The sequence below is a fragment of the Danio rerio genome, chromosome 24 (genome assembly GCF_052040795.2).
Source record: "Danio rerio strain M-AB ecotype USA chromosome 24, GRCz13ab, whole genome shotgun sequence".
NCBI classification, from domain to species: domain Eukaryota; kingdom Metazoa; phylum Chordata; class Actinopteri; order Cypriniformes; family Danionidae; genus Danio; species Danio rerio.
The window spans coordinates 10,565,896-10,584,795 of NC_141044.1; the positions used below are offsets into that span (position 1 = coordinate 10,565,896).

General features: G+C 35.3%; 1 long non-coding RNA gene across 1 annotated transcript; it reads right to left on the reverse strand.

The window, feature by feature from the left end:
- Positions 1 to 11,739: 11,739 nt before the first annotated feature.
- Positions 11,740 to 17,381, reverse strand: LOC141380827 (uncharacterized). The gene is made up of 3 exons (XR_015524786.1): positions 16,800 to 17,381; positions 16,652 to 16,705; positions 11,740 to 14,323 (listed from the first exon to the last, which is right to left on the reverse strand). It is a non-coding gene; the product is annotated as an uncharacterized LOC141380827 (long non-coding RNA).
- Positions 17,382 to 18,900: the final 1,519 nt, after the last annotated feature.

An 18,900-nucleotide genomic window follows, 5' to 3' on the forward strand; every position in this document is an offset into this window, starting at 1 on the left:
AAAAAAGGACTGGGTGTGTTTATTTCACCCCAATATGACAGTATATACACTAAACTTACACACATGTCTGTCCAAACAGCTTTAAAGGGCACCTAGGTTACCCCTTTTTTTCAGATTTAATATAAGTCTTTTGCGTCTCTAGAATATGTATATAAAGTTTCAGCTCAAAACACCCATCAGATTTTTCATTATACCTTTTACAAGATGCTGTTTTATACTGATTTCCAGCAGGGGGTGGTTTTGTCGTACTGCGCCTTTAAGATGAGTCTTTCCCGCCTACTGTTTTACATGCCTTCCCGCGTGCTTTAATCTCCTCCCTCGGCTGCGTCAGACAACAGACAGAGTTAAAGGAAGAAGGTCTCATGTAGCGTTTGTGAGAAATACTACAGTAAGAACTAACCTTTACTAATCAGTATTGTGAAGTTGCGTGGATGAGTCAAACACAATATCATTACAAAGTTTACGCGCGCGCACACACACACACACAGATGTACACGCACACCACAGCTGACACACACACACAGGCAGGGAGACAGACAGAGCGCGCTTAGCACTGTTTTTGCACTCGTATGTGACAGGATACAGGCTAACCTTCAGTACTGTGTGGATATCTGTGATGTTAATGTACAAAATAAACCTGATTTAACTTCCACAAACCGGGATTGAGGCGTCTTCTTTTATAATTGTTCTGACACGCGGCTGTGCTGATGAAATAAAGCTGAAGTAAATTGCTTTAATTAAGTACACAAATACTCTGTTTTAAAACACTTTAAACATGTGAAACTTACTCTTAATCACATTTGATGATGATTGCTGATCCTAGCGAACAGAACAGACCTTTTATTCCCGGTCGCTTTGCGTATGTCTGCCTGGTCTTGTTGACATATACACGTGACTACCGAAACATGTTAATGCGTGCAGCTGTCAATCAATTCGGTGGGCGGGGGGATCGCACTCCTATGTAAAGTTGCGGTCAGTCTGAAAACCGCTCTAATTGGTCCACCGTTTTTATGTTGTTAAATTAAAAAAAAGGACTGGGTGTGTTTGTATCACCCCAATATGATGGTCTATACACTATATATACACATATGTTTGTCCAAATAGCTTGGAAAGAAGATTTTTCACCATAGGTGCCCTTTAAAAGTAGATTTTTTACCATAGGTGTCCTTTAAGACCTTATGTCCAGTGTTGTGTTTGTATTTATGATTAATTTATGTTATTATATTATATTATTTATATTATATTATTTAGAGACATGACATCTCGTTTCTCTGTATGTCCACACATGTAGCAGAATGACAATAAAGCTTGCCTCGACTGGAAAAGTTGACAAAACAAAGATCCAGTTCCCATAATGCAATTCGATAGCACAACCTACAGCTAACTTTTAATTAGAAGTTTCTACAGTGTTTGTTTCTCTAAGTTCTTCAACTTCAAGTATAAAACAGCAAAATGTTATATTTTTTTTAAAACAACAAAAGCTTAAAAGAGATATGATGATGATGGTAAATAATAGCCATATGGTCAAACTTGAAATTACTTGCGCATACTCTGAATAATGCCTTAGAAGCTTTTGTCACGCAACAGAGCGATGTACTTTCAAGAGTTTGGCTGAATTCAAACGTTTGTTTGGCAAAACAATCTCGTTTAACCTTTAAAAGACACATTGTCTTGCTATTTTAACCACGTTAAAGCCACTAGATTTTCCAGTGATTCGTCTCTTCCTGTGAACAATAGCCGTCTTTCATTCTGTCGCTCTGTAATGCAGCGTCCTTCCATGTAATCGCTGATATAAAGCGAAGAGCGCACAGAAATGCTTTTCTTCTTAAAGCCGAACAAGCTTTCAATGGTGAATTCACACCTAAAAGCAAACCGGCGGCCCACGGGCTTCCAGGGTCAGCAGCAATTCATTTAGATTTCCATAGGGTCAGTAGAGAGGAATCCATTGCCAGGGTTATTTCGCATCAATATTTCATTTCTTTGCTGCAACAGATAACAATAATGAGCCGTCTCTAAGAGAGAAAGCACATTCTCTGCTGAAAGGCTTTTGAAAGTAAACTCTGAAGTTTGTGACGGCTTCTCTTGTCCACGAAGCCTTTGAAAGCTTGACTGGCTGGCAAATTGAAGAGCGGTAAATAAATAAATATTAATCATAAAGAAGCACATACAACATAAATTATTAACATTAGGCTGAGAACTGATGTTTGCGCCGTCCTTTCTTCTCATCCTGCTCTTCATTTCAAACGTAGCAGATGTATTTTTCAGTTGTATAGGCTAAAAGTTGTGCTATTTGAAATTCTTTTGTTTTGTCTACACCATTTCATCATATTTTCTATTAGTTCTGTAATGAACGCGCAGAGATGTGCTATTTTTGCAGCCATTGTTTTTGCCGTTCGAGCTGAAGCTTTTCAAAAACTTTTCCAAGTAGGAAGAAAGTACAACGGCTCCATTTTTGAAGCAATTACAGGGATCTTTCTGCTAAATAAGCCAGTTTTCTAGTTGCTCTCGGGTAGCGATTCAGGCAACGAGAAGTAGTAATAGATGTACATGGATTGTAATAGCCTGAAACCATTAACTTATGCCATTTGTTAAGTGCTCGCTGCTAATACCAGGCTGGACCCCTTATGTTCGTTCATTCATTCATTTTCTTTTAGTCCCTTTCCCTTATGTCTTCAGATATATTTCCATTATCTAGCGAAGACCCAAAAAGGGAGATTTTGATTCTCATATGACAGCATCACACTGTTCCTGCAGATTTATAAGTTCCAAATCCATGATTTAATTTATCTGTAATTTTTTTTTTTTTTTTAATTAGGCCAACTTTTTTAAGCAAGGGTTTAACTTAAATTGGGTTAAATGGATGGTTCACGCAAAAAGGAAAACTGTTATCATTTACTCAACCTTGACTTGTTCCAAACCAGAATTTATGTTCTTTTTGTTTTTGACATGCTCAAAAAAAGTATATGTTGGCTTTACAACATGGTATTACAAGGGAGTATGTTACATTAATGATTCTAATGTTATTACAGCCTCAATATAAATGCATACATTCACAATTGACCTTCAGGCCACCGGGAAATGTCCCGTTGCTCCCTATGTACAGTCCGCCCCTAGCAACAAGTTCTAAACTCTAAGGGCTCTATTTTAACGATCTAGGTGCAAAGTCCAATGCGCAGGGCGCGAAAGCATTAAGGGTGTGTCTGAATCCACCTTTTCTATTTTACGGACGGAAAAATCTGCTCTGCGCCACTGCGTATGGTGTAACAGGGTTGAACTTATTCTCTTAATGAGTGTGTGGGTGTGTTTTGAAAATAAACCAATCAGAGTCTCATCTCCCATTCCTTTTAAGAGACAGTTGCGTCCTGCCATTGTACATTTGTAAGTGGAAAAACTGAATGCTTCACTAGTGAGAAAACAGTTAAACAAACCATCTGCAGCGCGAGGATAAAGAATGATCCTCCTCATTCTTTACTTTCACTTTCTCTTTTTCGGGGATAAGGAAACTTGTTGTACGCACAGACATCCATTAGCTTACATAATTAATGTTTGTAAATATATTTGCCTATCGCTGTACATCCTGTGTGTTTTAAGCAATGTTTAAGCGAGGCGCACAACTAACATGCTCTGCGCTGGTCTTTAGACCTCCTCTCAGCTGGTCTATTGTGCCGTCTATTTTAGTTCCTCAAAATAGCGCCAACAATGCGCCTTAACACACCTTTTATCTAGACCGAAACACCCATGAGTCCACAAAGTGCAAATGGATTTGCTATTTAAACTATGTGGTGGAAATGCAGGAAAACTAGTGTCTGAAAATAGCAACACGTCATAGAAACATTTACACTTATTGCGCCGGGTGTATGATGATAGGGCCCTAAAACTCTTTTTTTTTTTTTTTTTTTTTTTTGAGTGAGATGATAATGGTCTAATAAGAGTGGAGGGGTTATTTAAGTTGAGAGAGATTTATTTTATACACAACAAAGTTTTACATATCCCAAAAGGTGCTATATTAAATTAAAATCTACTGTAGATATTTAGGTGACCATTTGAGTATAGTGAACTCATGTTCAAGAATTAATTCATCCTGCTGAAATTAGACATCAAGATGGGTACAGTGTGGTCACTACGGGAATGGACATGGTCGACAACAATACTGTACAGTTGTGTCATTTAAACATGTGGCAGCAGAAGTTGTGTCATGTCATGTTTTCAGCTTGCAGCAGTGCACTTCTGCTGCTGTTGCTCATCTGCTTCAAGGTTTAACATGTTATGGATTTGAAAAAGTCTGAAGAAATTTGACTGTGACAAGGTAAACATAACTTGACAAAAAAAAATTTACAATGTATATTAAACCCACATATACAGTTAAAAGAGTCAACGATGCACATAAATCACATACACACATTTATGCTGTGTGTGTTGTTCCCTTCAGTATTACTTTAGTAGTTATTTCCACTATTTTAGATGTGCTTTCTGTCCTCCTGTGTTGATATGTATTTTTGTAAACAATTTAAATGAAAACAATTAAGTGTGTGTTTGTGCACACTTCTCATTATTTCTCATTATTTACTCTAGGGAGAACAAAATAATCTTAAGGACCAAAACACAATCCAAAAGAGATATGGTTGTGATACTCTTGTTACGTTAAAATAGGCATAATGTTTTTCAACTATGAATAAAAATAAAATGTCATTATGTCAAATGTTCTTGCATTCTCGCTGGTTCATTCTCCCTATCTAACTTGTTAAGTCTGAACTTACATGGAAAGGATGCAAGTTGGAAATTTGTGTACTTGATATTGAGAAACGACCCCAATCAGGGAGTGAATATCAGCAGCCAAGCCTCCGTTTTCAGATGTCTCCATTTTCCTCCATTTACAGTGACATGGAGCACCAGCATTTTCAAATGAATATAGCCTCTTCAGCATTTTCAAAACTCTCCGTTTTCAGTGGTCGATAACTTCAGGGAAGTGTGAAAAGAAGGCTTATCCACAGCAAACGAAGGATTTCAAACATATTAGTGTTAACAGAGCCTGAGATAATGTTAATTAAAAGGCAAATGTTAATTAGATCAAAAACCAAATCTGCAAGCTGTGGCTTTGGTTTCAGAAGACTGAAGGACAGATCTTGATTCATTGACCAAAAGAACCACTGTCTCCAGTTCATCTGTCAACTAATAAGCTTAAACACAAAGGTAATGTAACACAGCTGGCTACAGTATTTGTTCATGTAAATAATTAATTTCTACAGGTATCTGATTTTACCGCTGATGACTCCATATTATTATTATTAAAGCTACAGATCAGTGTGAACTCCACAATTTAAAGGGCTGACCCTCTCCACATCTTGTTTTGATGCCTTTCAGGGGAGATCAAGCATTAAAGGGCTCAAATTTTGGCCTTTTTGCAAGATGTAAAATAAGTCTTTTCTGCCTCCAGAATGTCTGTGAAGTTTCAGGTCAAATACCAATCGGATGATTTATTATGGCCTGATGGAAATGTCAGTTTTGGGGTCAGATGGAATTGTAGCAGTTTTGGCGTATGTGCCTTTAACATGTGTCAATTAAAAATGAGCTGGTTCTCCCAATCCTGCCTTCTCTTGGGACATATACCCTCAGAGAAGTATAAAGCTGCAGTCACACATCACTTTTTGCCCCATTGACTTAAATTCATATGCATGCAAATGTGGCTGACTGGAACAGCAAGCTCGTGCAACAGGTTTTGCATGTCGGTGCATTCAAAAGTTCAAGTTTGTTGAACTCTGAACTCTGATCTGCGATTTTCTGACAGAAGATCAAGACTTGACTCCTCTGTGCAGATATTTTAAGTATCACAAGTACCACACATACCACATTAAAAGGAATGAGCACACACAAATGCCATAACAATGCTAGCTGCGCATGTGTTTAACATGTTATGCTGTTTTTATTCAGAGCAAATGTGATAAGTTGCCCTCCAAACAGGCAAATATGCTTGTATATAGAGATCCATTATATCTATATTACTATACTAAATAAACTTGATTTAATGTCCACAAACTGGGACTCCAGTGTGATTGAAGCATCCTCGTTTATAGTTGTGTACACTATGCAGCTATGGTGATTCCAGCTAACATGAATTACGTAGTTCAAAAAGTATTTTCAAATGCTATATTTTTTTTTTGTGTACCACTTACTTCTTTTTGAAATGCAGTTGAATCACAGAACAGATCTTTTAATCTCAGTTTCTTAGCAAATCCTGTCTTGTGGACATGTTTTTACACATTAATACTGACACATGGTAATATGCATCTGCCAATTAATATCGGTGGGCAGGGAAAACCACATTGGTATGTCACCTCGCAATAGGACTCAAAATCACTGGGATTTAGATCCTATTTTAACATCAGGAAATATTTTAATATAGGTTTTTGTTTAAACATGGGAGGTTGGGGTTGGGTTACTAAACTAACCCTGGTTCCCTGAGAGGGGGAACGGAAATGCTATGTTCCTTTACCACAATGATCGCCCCTTAGCAGTTGAGGTGAAAGTCTCTTCAGCTAGAAAAGGATGCCTCAGCTTGGCACGCGCTGTGCTTTTATTTCCAAATTGATTGCAAGTAGCGCCAGCTGTGCGTGCTGATGCTGCCAACCCATTGGCATTTCATTTCCCAGTTGTATACTCTTTCAGATGATTGGATTCTGATGAAATCCCATAGTGGAAGTTTCCACATAGCATTTCTGTTCCACCCCTCTGGGAACAAGGGTTACTTTGGTAAAAAGAGCATTATCTAGTGATCATCTACAGCAGTGGTTCTCAAAGTGGGGGTCGGGACCCCTTGAGGGGTCGCGGAACAATGAAGGGGGGTCGCCTGGTTATTTCCAAAAATCTACTTATTATTATTAGGCCATAAGAATTACCATATTTTATCCATAACCAACTGAAGAGAATAAAACAGTTATTTATAGTTACTATAGTAGCTTTTTTACTAGTCTATTGGATTGCGACCCCTGGGGTAAATACATTATATTAAAGACAGCAATAGCGTCAGATGCAGTAGATTGATTTTATAACACCAGCTTAAACTTTCTGGCCCATTTACAGCACTGATATACATTAAAAAAAATTAAACGAAGAATAGACTTTGGTCTATTGGTGTGTAAGTGCGCCATTGCATGCAAGTTTTCTGTATTTATATTGGGGGTCGCGAGTCACTGGCATTGTTATTTTAGGGGTCGCGTGCTGAAAAGTTTGGGAACCCCTGATCTACAGCACAGGTGTCAAACTCAGTTCCAAAACTGCACAGTTTAGTTCCAACCCTAATTAAACACACCTGATCAAACTAATTGAGTCCTTCAGGCTTGTTTGAAACCTACAGGTAAGTGTGTTGGAGCAGGGTTGGAACTAAACTGTGCAGGGCTTCGGCCCTACAGGAACTGAGTTTGACACCCCTGATCTACAGAGTTACCAAACTTTTCAGCCCGCGACCTCTAAAATAACAATGCCAGTGACTCATGACCCAAATATCCTCTGAGGGGGTAATAAATATACAAATGTTGAGCGCACAACAATTCCTACATAAACATGAGCATATTGACAACACGAAAAAGTGCAACAGTCTAACAACTATATCATATTTATAGTCATTTATTAATTAGTTTAATTTATTATTTACCTCACCTAATGAGATTGTTGGGCACAATGTTTTCAGCATATATTTATTTTTAATGTATTTGATTGCCAGAAAGGTGTCAGAATGTTTAACCTGCTGCGATAAAATCAATCTTCTGCAGATGACGCTATTGCTGTGTTGTTAATCTAACGCAAACACACCAATCCCCCCCCCAAAAAAATGAAAGGCTGATGTCTTTTTATTTGCAATGTTGTTGTTTTTATGTAACTATTACATAAATAATAGTTTATTACATAAATAATAATTTATTAGTGTAATAAAATTTATTTGTCTGTTGGAAACTTTGAAGCAACTCTCTGTCATTGTTCAGCGACCCACACTTTGGGAACCCCTGATCTACTAGAGCTAAATAAAAATGAATCTTGTCTAAACTAACTAACATACCAACTGAACAGCTTCACATAACTTCCGTAATGTCTTTTACTAATACATTTCATAAAACAAATCTATTCCTGCAAGCTGTTTTTTTTCCCAGCTATAAATTGTAAGAACTTCAGCACAAGATAAGTTACGTGAATGCACCAGTGCTTGTTTTCATTCTGCTTTCCGTAATGTTTTCTTATCCTTTATGAAAAGCAGAAGCGCGTCCTGCTTGTGGACCAACTTCTCCTAAAAGCAGAGGTCTCGATAATGCGCCGTATCTGGATCGATTTGTTCAGGGCAGTGAAAGCAATAATTATCCTCACGCTAGACTTCACGCTGCTTTTCAAAAGCAGAATCCTCTCATATTTACTGCTTGCTTCAGTGGAACACGTTTCTGCTCAACTTCCAAGTGTCAGAAATTGCCCTGAGAGAGAAAGAGAGAAGGAAGACAAGAGAGAAGAAAACATTATGAAATGTCAGCAGCTCAAATGGATTACTGTTCAATATCAGTCAAGACACTCTGAAAAGGAAAGTGAGAGAGAATATTCGGCTGCGGGTGAATGTGTGCGTGTGTTTGTGCGATCCCGATGCTTTTAAATTGTTCTTTTTGTTTTTCCATCAGCGGCAAGGTGCTCTCTTGGCTTATCTCCTCAGTGCTGGACGTGTGGCAGGACGATGTTCTCTGAAAATGAACTGTCGCCATATACCTCAAACGCGTCTACCTTGCACACTCCGAGGCGCATACACAAATATATAGCCACTCAGGCATCTCGGCTGTTTGTGCACACCTTGTTGCCTCCGGAGGGGCAATTACCGATGCTCACAGCCTGTCTGAGGTGTCAGTGGATGGGCTCCCGTCCCAACGCTCTCCCTCCGTCCATCTCTCCTCTCCATTATCAACAGGGTAAATAATGCCCCTGCCTCTGATGCTGATGGAGATGTGACTGGGACAACAGATCCAATTGCCCTCCGCTCCATTTATCTTTAGCAGCTAAAGCCGCGTTTTAGCGTTCAGTAAGTAGAACTTTGAGGTGAGAGCGGCCAACAACAAAATGCCCTGAGCTCCAGGATGCAATGCAAAATGCTGTATAGCTACTACCTGAAAGATTTCAAAAATGTATGCATTAGTTGTTTTCTGTTGATAACAAATAGGCCTGTTTTTCATTTAATAATTTTAACACTGACTTATTTTGAAAACGTAGCCCTATATACGTTTCTGGATATCGCAAATTATGTAGTCAGAAGTATGTACGGCTGCATTTTGCTTTAAAACGAACAATATGGGGTGGTATGACGCCATTCCTTTTCACACTCACCAGCTGACTGATTACTTTCATATGGACGGCTTTCCTGCTGTTACCAGTTTTTCCAGTTAGCTTGCCATATATGCTGGCTGATTTCAAACGCAGAGAGGAGTTAGCCATGATGAGGGGTTCGAGTTCAGCAAAGAACGGTTTCAGAAAGCGGGTAAGACAAAAACAGAAGCCAAAAAATAAAAATAAGCAAACAAGTTAATAACAGGGTGAGAATGTGGTAAAATCTGAAAATGTGGTAAAAATCAAACAAGGGCTTTTATTTTTCTGGATTGCTTTTTAAAACCGTCGGTTGGGTTTAGGGAAGTGGGTGGTCGGGTCAATCTGTGCTTTTGAAAACACTATTGGTTGGGTTTAGGCAAGGGGGAGGGTGGGTCAGTTGATCAGTGAGTCAGTCGACAGCGGCCTCTAGTGGATTTACGCAAAAACAGCAGGCACAACTGGCACTCGTGACAGAAATTTGAGATCTCTAAAAGCATACACAGCGGCTTCTTTGCGCAAAACAAAAACTGCAAAATAATGTACCTCCTAAATACAGGGGTATGTTTTCAGGAAGAGCCTGGGTTGGAAAAATTAATTTTTGCATAATTTTCATCAATTGTTTTATGAAAAAAAAAATTAAAATAGAAAAAAAAGGTTTCTTCAAAGAGAACCACACTACAAATGTGAAGTGTCCAATGTTTTTGCACCAAAACAGAAAACTATTTTATTGAATATTAATTTACTTAATTCATCTTAATGTATTTACAAACATAAAGAAACAATAAACAACACATTCATTACAGTATTTATTTATCTTTGCAAATGTTGGTTAATGGAAATAAAGTTCATTTTAACGCACAGTGCATTAATTAATGTTAGCAAGCCTAAATTTGAATTTAAATAATACATTGGTACACTGTAAAACCCAATAAGTTAGGGTAACTCAAACCACTTGAGGAAATCAATTGCAACAAACCATTTAAGTGAAAAAACTAATCCTAATAAGTACTGTGAACTTAATCTATTTGAGTACATGAAGCAATTTTAGCACAGTAAAACCCAATAAATGAGATCAAACCAACTGAGTACTGTAAAACTCAATAAGTTAAGGCAACACAAACCGTTTAAAGCAACCGATTGCAGCAAACCATTTGAGTAAAAAAAAAAAAAAAATATATATATATATATATATATATATATATATATATATATATATATATATATATATATATGAGTACTCCATTTAAGTTGTAGTAATAAGCTATTTAATTAACTCATTACCTTTAACACTAATTTTAAAACTCTATTCAAATGAGTAGAATTAACTTTTAGTAAATTTTGAGTTAATTACAGATGTTACTACTTCAATGTGTTCCTTGTGCCGCCACACTTTAACCACAGATATTCAGCTTTGCCTTTTCACAATGCTAAACAGACTGTTCTGTAGGCGTAGCTTACTGTGTGTGATGTGATGTGTTCAATTAAAATATAATTTTAATTTAGTTTTTCTGGTAATAGACATGCTCTTACACTATACTATGCTGTAGAAAAGATACATGGTGAGAAGTCAAAAAGCAAATATAAGAATTAAGTTATTAGCCTTCAGTGCCCGATTAAATTGCGTTGGGGTGAAAATAATGTTTTGATTTCTTTGACTATCATGGCAATGTTATTATCTCAAATCTTAAACGTGCGCATATGAAAAACAGCAAAATAATATAGATTATCCTGCCGGTAGAGCACATCACCTCACAGTTGTGAACTTGCGATCACCTCAACTTACATTTAAAATTTGTTTACCTGGTTTATTGTAAACTTTTTAAGTGCAAAGAGGATTCGTTTTGGAAAATAGAATTGAAGAAATGAAAGACAACTAAAGTGAAAGCAACCTCTTTGCACTTAAAAAGTTTAGAATAACAATAAATCGTGTTAACAAATTTTAAATGATTAATAAAGGAATTATAAGGCTTTGACTTATTGTTTAATCTCATTTACAAGCACAATAGCATATTTAAGGTTGCTGTGTGGGCTATTTCTGTCGGTTTGCATCCCGTCCCTTTGCGACCCCTGGCGGCTCATTCACAAACTGCGGTCATACAGTAAAAACAAAGCGGCTCCTATTTCAAACGGCGGCGGTATATAACGCGGCGGTAATAGTCACTTTGAACTCTCACCTACTGTACACTCATTTCAGTTGATAAAGTTGACTGTTGGGTTTTACAGTGTATCAACAACTTCACATATTATTAACCTGCTTGAGTTGATCTTTGTCAGGTGTCTATTGAAATTCCCCAAACATTTTCTAAGAAATCACCACTGAATGTTGAACTATGATTAATAAATTCTGTACATGGGTTGGAGAATAAAGTAAATTCTGAAAACATGTTAAAAATCAGGCTTTTTTTCTTTCTTTTTCTGGATTGCTTAGTAAAACTGCAAAAAAAAAAAAACAATAATAATAAAAAATAAAAATAAAAAAAACATAGCTCCAGGGACATATTTTGCTCTCTCCAGAAATGTAGGGGTACGTTATCAGAATGAGCCTGGGTTGCAACCGGCAGTCCCAGGACACTTCCATGGGACCATTCGTTTGAATCTTTGATTTTTTTTTTTTTTAAGTGTAATGCTTGTCAATATTTACTGCCATTGTTTACAACCAAAACAAACTAGATATTTTGGTAACACTTTAGATTAAGGAACAATCACCTGCTTATAAGATTGTAGCTGTTTATTAGTACTTATAAAGTGATCTTGTTCTACTTCCCTAATCCTACCAAAATCTACCTAAACCCTATTACTACTAAAAATAAGCAGCTAATTTGTAGTTTGTTAAGCTATTCTTAGTTATTGATTTGTTAAGAGTGTGAATTGTACATTTAAATAATGTGTCAGCCACATCCTTAACATTACTTTTTGAGGTATGAAAAAGAATGATGTGGCATTGACAATACAGTAATGTATTGTTCTAAAGTGTGAGCAAATGATGACTAAAAGTTTAACTTATGACTTACTGAATATGACATTTTCATTTCATGTCAATCTTAAAAGTAATAGTTCACCCAAAACTAAAAAATCTGTCATCATTTACTTATAGATTTTCCTGTTGGAAGCCTGTAACCATTTCTTACTATCAAAGTCAATGGTTACGACTAGGCATGGGCCGGTAGGATTCTGATAGTATGATAACCTCCGATAAAACATGGTTTCACCGCATTGTGATTACTGCTCCAAAACATGTTCTTTTTAAATGTCTGGGTAGAAAACAACAACCTCCCCCCCTTTAAACACAATATATATTTTATTTTGAGAAACATTTAAAATATTTTGGAACAGTAAACGTGTCTAAATAATACAAATGAATCACAGATTTCATTACAATTTAAAATGGCAACTTTGGATATCTTTTCTGCTGGAGATACTGTTGTACTAAAAATGAAATAAAACGTAAAACAAAAATATTACATATACTTACATATAGGAACGATATAACAGAAAATCTTGGCGGTTTAAAACATTGACTTTTCCAAACAGCGGTCCCTTCAAAACGGCTATCGTCCCATGTCTAGATACCACACGAGGGTAAGTAAATGATGAGTTAATTTTTATTTACTGGGCAAACAATCCCTTTTAATATTTCTTTAATTTAGCACACGTCATTTTTATTATACATGACATAGTTTTAGATTTAACGAAGTCACTAAAACAGCATTAGGGATCACTTTAAAGACTTCTCTGTGTCAACCGAGAAACAACAAGAGTGTCAAAATGAGCTGGAAAACCTCTGCCAGGAGACAGGTTGAGGCTATAGTGGATTTTGGAAGCCCTTTCAGGAGGGTCCACTCATTAGTGGTCAGCTGCACCCTGAACATTCGGACTCTCCTGTCCCCCCTCTTCTCCACTCCAGGCCCTGATGAAACCCTTTTCACCCACTCAGAGCAAGAAAATGGCTGCAGGAGGAGGAGAAAATCTTAGAGGTGCATTGCACAGAGAGTCCTGGATGTCAACAGGCCCATAATGATACCTGATAGCCCCTGGAAAACACTCCTCTCTCTTTCCCCCTTTTCTTCTTTCTTTTAATTTCCCTCTTTTCCTTCTCCTAGAGCCCTTCTCGCTGCTCCACGCCTCAGACGCGGTGCGCTTGAAAGCATAATTAGAGGTAAAACAGTGACTGCATCTCCCATCATCCTTGCACGTAACCATCGCAAAGTCCTTTGTTTTTAAAGCTCTCTCCTGGAAATTCTCCTTTTCTCTCTGACTTTTTGAAAAGCTGCTCAAAAGGAGGTGGAGGTGGGGAGGAGGGGGGAGGGGGGTGAGAGGGTGAAAAGTGGGAGCAAGAGAGAAAGAGAAAACGCAAGAGAGTTCCCTCTGCGAGTCGCCAAGGTGCTCTCTAGTCCATTGTGCAGTGTGCTGTCAGGTTAAATTAGGGAGTACAGGCTCTGTGAGTGTAAAAAAATCAATACTTGATGGAAGATTGCTCCCCGGAAAATCTGTTTTGATTCCAGGATTAATTCTTGACCAAAGGCTCCGCTGAAATGACATGCCATTAGGGCCGAAAATGAACACATTCGGCAGTGGAAATTGGATGGAAATGTGTCAGGTGATTGCCCCGGCTGCTTGTTTTGCTCTCCTGGAGAGCGAGCGAGAGAGAGCGAGGAAGCAAGAGCGCCGTGCTGGAGGAAGGTGTGGCGGCAGAAAGCCTGGCATCCGCATGCAGGCCCCTCGGAATCCATTTTCAGGCCTTCGCCGCGGTCCTCCCGAGTATTCTCTGGGCCATTGTTGTCCGGCTCCTGCAAATGCACTCTGTGCAAGGTGAAATGCATTTGTCCACTGGCTGCATCTCTCCTGTGTGTTCCCTTAAAGCGCGAGATGAAGAATAGCCCATCTTAAAATAAAGCAGGGACCTCTTTTCTTTGTCTCTGTGGTGCGCAGGAAAGAAAGGGAAAATGCAATATTGATGAGAGTAATGTGTTTGTCATCACTTGTAGCGTATCTCCAGAACCTGAGTACAAAAGATGAAGAGGAAAAAAACTAAATATTGCTCCAGAAGATAACATGCTTTAAAAGAATAATCAGTGTTAGAACTATATATTTTTTTATATGCATTCATTTTAACTTATTTATGTAGGCATATTATAATTATAATATTATAGTAAAGCCAATCCCTTCTACTGTTATACTTCCTTTATCAAACACTTTACTCAACATTTAAATAAACAGACAATCAATACATGCTTTATTACATAGAAACTGACCTAAAAAAAGACGAATCAGATTATTTATTTTAAAATGTTTTCAAATATATGTAGACATTATTTTCGAAGTAATTTTTAAAGACACAGTGAGTGAATAATTTTTTTAGTTCTTATACCAAAATGAATATGTGTCAGATTATTTATACATTTTAATATTTACCATTATTTATAATTACTGTACCTATTAACTGAGTCAAACAGATTAACAAAATATGCCCATTTGAATTAAACTTAGATATCTATAATTGAATATGCTTTTTGAAAGTCAATCTTGAGGTAAAATAATACCTCTTTACAATAAAGTTCCATTAATTAATGTTAGTTAATGTATTCATTAACATGAACTAACAATGCATAAAACATAAGTTAAAGTATTTATTCATGAATTGATTTATTTTGTTCGGGTCAGTTGATGAAAATAAAAGTTAGTCATTGTTTGTTCATGTTAACAACATTTTTTTTTTTACTGCAATCAAAATAGGCAATTACAACAGATGGAAGTACAAACAGACAGAAGTACATGCCATACAAATATTACTTTTTGCAACAAGCGAAGTGTGGCAATTTTAAATAAATATAATAAAGGTAAAGCAAAAGAAAGACAATGAGAAAGAAAAAGAAACAAAAATAAATATATAAATGAGGGCACATGAAAAATAATACAAATTAATGCAGAATATTAAATAAAGCACATGTTTGATACGTTTTAATTTCTTGTTATTAGACTGGTGAACTATGGTTTTTAAGTACAGTTCCAATTCTTGTTAAAAAAATACAAATTTTAGCTTACATTGAGTATATTTGCATTTATGTATGTATATATATATATATATATATATATATATATATATATATATATATATATATATATATATATATATATATATATAAAACTTTCTAATAATTAAATGAGGTTTTTACAAAAAGTTGAATTAAGAAATTGTTCAACAGACTCAGAAGAAGTCTCACAGAAAGAACAAGACTTTAATGGCATTTCAGAATTTTTGTAAAAATTGTTTTACTGGATAAAATCTATGAATAAAAAAAACAAAAAAACATTTCTTTAATTTTACTTTTTTTTTTTAATTCTGGGGGAGTGACCAAACATACAACCATTTAATATCTTTAAAAATGTTGTTCCAATAAGAAATAGAAGATGGATTTTAAATGACAAGATCTAAAAATAAAGACCTAATTTTATAATTGGATTTTACTTTGGATTTTGTAAAAAGAAAACCAGCACACTGCAGCACTAGCTCTCAAAAACGTTTATTGTAACAGTTATTATTGTCATTGTTAATAGTTACAATAAAAAACAATTTTGAGAGGTAAAGTGGCCTCTTGCCGATTTTCTTTGGACTTTTTCCACTGTGTTTTTGATCGAACACCTCCCTTTGAGAATCTCAGATGTGCACACATTTCTGTTTTTTGGTTTATTAATAAATAATGTACATATATTGGTCAGTCTTAGTTCATATTAGTAAATACATTAGCTAAATAAACCTTATTCTAAAGTGTGACCTAAATTGTTTCCTGATGCATAATTTACTAATATATTATTTGCGTATTTATAAATGTTTAATATAAAAAATGCTTACTCTTTAAAATCAAACATGCAGTATAAATGAATGTTATTTAAGCCTATTCCAAATATTAATGAATCATATTGATTTTCTGCCAAGTTTAGAATTAATTCTCCTTCATTTATAATTAATATATTATATTTATATACCTATACAACTTATTTAAATATAGATACATTTTTATTAAGAAATGAATAGTACATTTACGTTTTAAATGTCATAATCTCTGTTACTTCTTTTCTGAAAGTCTTCTATAAGCTGAAACTTGCTTAGCTGCTTAACTTTTCCACAGAGTAACATCACTCTGTGGTGGTTTTTCAATTAAATTTCACCATGGATTCCTGAGGGTTCCCGGCACCTGTGATGAATTTGGATTTTCCACACTGATATCAGCACTGAACAAAGTGCTAACGGTGAGGAAAAGAACCCTAAATGGATACATTTCTACCCACTGGGCAACAGAGGATGATTCTCTTCTCATAAAACTCTCACCTGCTGGGCCACTTCACTGTCTGAACCATCACACCGGCTTGTAAAAATTGGGCCCTTTATGAGACATAATTTATAACCAGGATCAAGCACTATTCACTGTTGTGCAAGGCACCAGGATGACAAACGACTCATTTTGAAAGTTGCATACCTGAAAATTATCCCTTTCCCAAAATAGCAGTGGAGATGAATGAAGCGTTTTAATTAGCATAATTGTAAAGGTCACAGTTCTGTCGAGGTGGATTCATCTTCACATTATAATAACCGCTCTGTTTAGCATATGTAGCATAATAGCTTCGACAAGCCAAACTAATTAGATTTCTCATTAAACATGACACTTTTGAGAAATAAAGTGGTGTTGCTTAAGTGATGTTGACACTTGAAGTATTGATTTAATGGGTCTTTCAATAATCTAAATTGTTCCATGTATTGTTTGTCTAATGACCATCGTCAGATTCTTTCATTTCCGATAAACTGTTCACACTTATTATTGGCTATTGACCGAGACGTTTGAATTCGCATTCTGCTCTGATTCCTTATGCAATTTCAGTTTTAATTTATTTAATGTGGCAGCAGAATTGTATTTTTGTCCTTAAAAAAAACTACATTATAGATATATTATCACAGGGCGCAATGCACGATCCCCTCATAGCAAGAAGGTCGCTGGTTCGAGCCTCGGCTGGGTCAGTTGGCATTACTCTGTGGACTTTGCATGTTCTCCCCGTGTTCACGTGGGTCTCCTCCGGGTGCTCTGGCTCCCCGGTCGATTCATTACAACAAGGCTAACTCATAGAGGACTCGGACAGATCATCAGCTCAACCCCCTCTCGAAACCAAACACAAATTATTATGTATTTAGCGTCATCTAGCGGTTTTATACTACAGTACAGTTTTTATAGTTGCCTTTTTAGGACTTCATAATCTTAAAATGTAAAACGCATCTCAATAGGTTTTTTCATTATTATTATTATTATTATAATTATTGTTATTATTATTATTATTATTATTATATCTATTTATACTGGGAATTGCAATAAATTTATGTTATACATAGGTCTTAAATATTATTGATATGCCTATACCAAAATGTCATCTATATAGTTTACTGATAAATAATAATAATAATAATAATAATAATAATAATAATAATAATAATAATAATAGTAATAATAATAATAATAATAATCTATTTATACTGGGAATTGCAATAAGTTGATGTTATACATAGGTCTTAAATATTATTGATTTATATACCTATACAAAAAGCCATTTGTATAGTTTATTATTAAATACTAATAATACTAATAATCATAACAACAATAATGATAATAATAACAATAATATTCTATTGAATTGTAGTAAATTTATGTTATACATTATTATTGATTTATATGCCTATTTTAATATATGTTTTATTCATTTACATCACATTGGATTATTCATTTTAATCTAATTTGTTTTTTGTTTGTTTACATTTTTTATTATTATTTATTGCATTTATTTACATTTTTGACACAGCTTTTTTTCTTTTATCTTTTTTTTTGATTAGCTTGTTTATTTCAATCGTATTTACATTTTGTAATGTCAAACTTAACATTAACAGGGAAATATGACAATTCTTAATTGTAAATACAGAGTAAAAGAAATAATAACAAGAACAAGAAAATAGAGAAAATATAAATCAACAAGGGTTTATGTGTCCTTAAAAAGGTTGTCATGATGTGTCAAAAATTTAGCAATTTTTCTTATTTTTAGTCTAAGAGAGAGAAGGTGAGAGTCAAATTCAGCAAAAAAAAAAGGGAAAAATACAAAGGAGATTTAAGTAATTTATGCTTAAAAACATTTGCATTATAAAAAGTTAACAGTGTATTCAATAGACCAAAAAAATGGGATTTTAAAGTAAAAAAATATCTCTGAGGACAAAAGTGTGCCAAATTTGTAAACTTAAAAACATAGAAACTTAACTCAATCCAAAATCTTTTTGTTATGCCACATAAGAAGTATAAGAAGAAGTATAGTAGAAGTATAGGTTCTATCTGACTATCTAATTTTGTTAAAATTGAGTTATTGACATATTCTTATTAAATTACAACTTATTTACATTATCAGATGTTTTTTTTATAACTTGTTTACATTTTAAGACTTTTTATTAAAAAAAACAAATGTTACACACATAACATTTGCTGGAATGCAAAAACTTTAAAGCTCAATATCTCAAAATTATTCAGAAGATAAAACCTTATAATTGCAAGG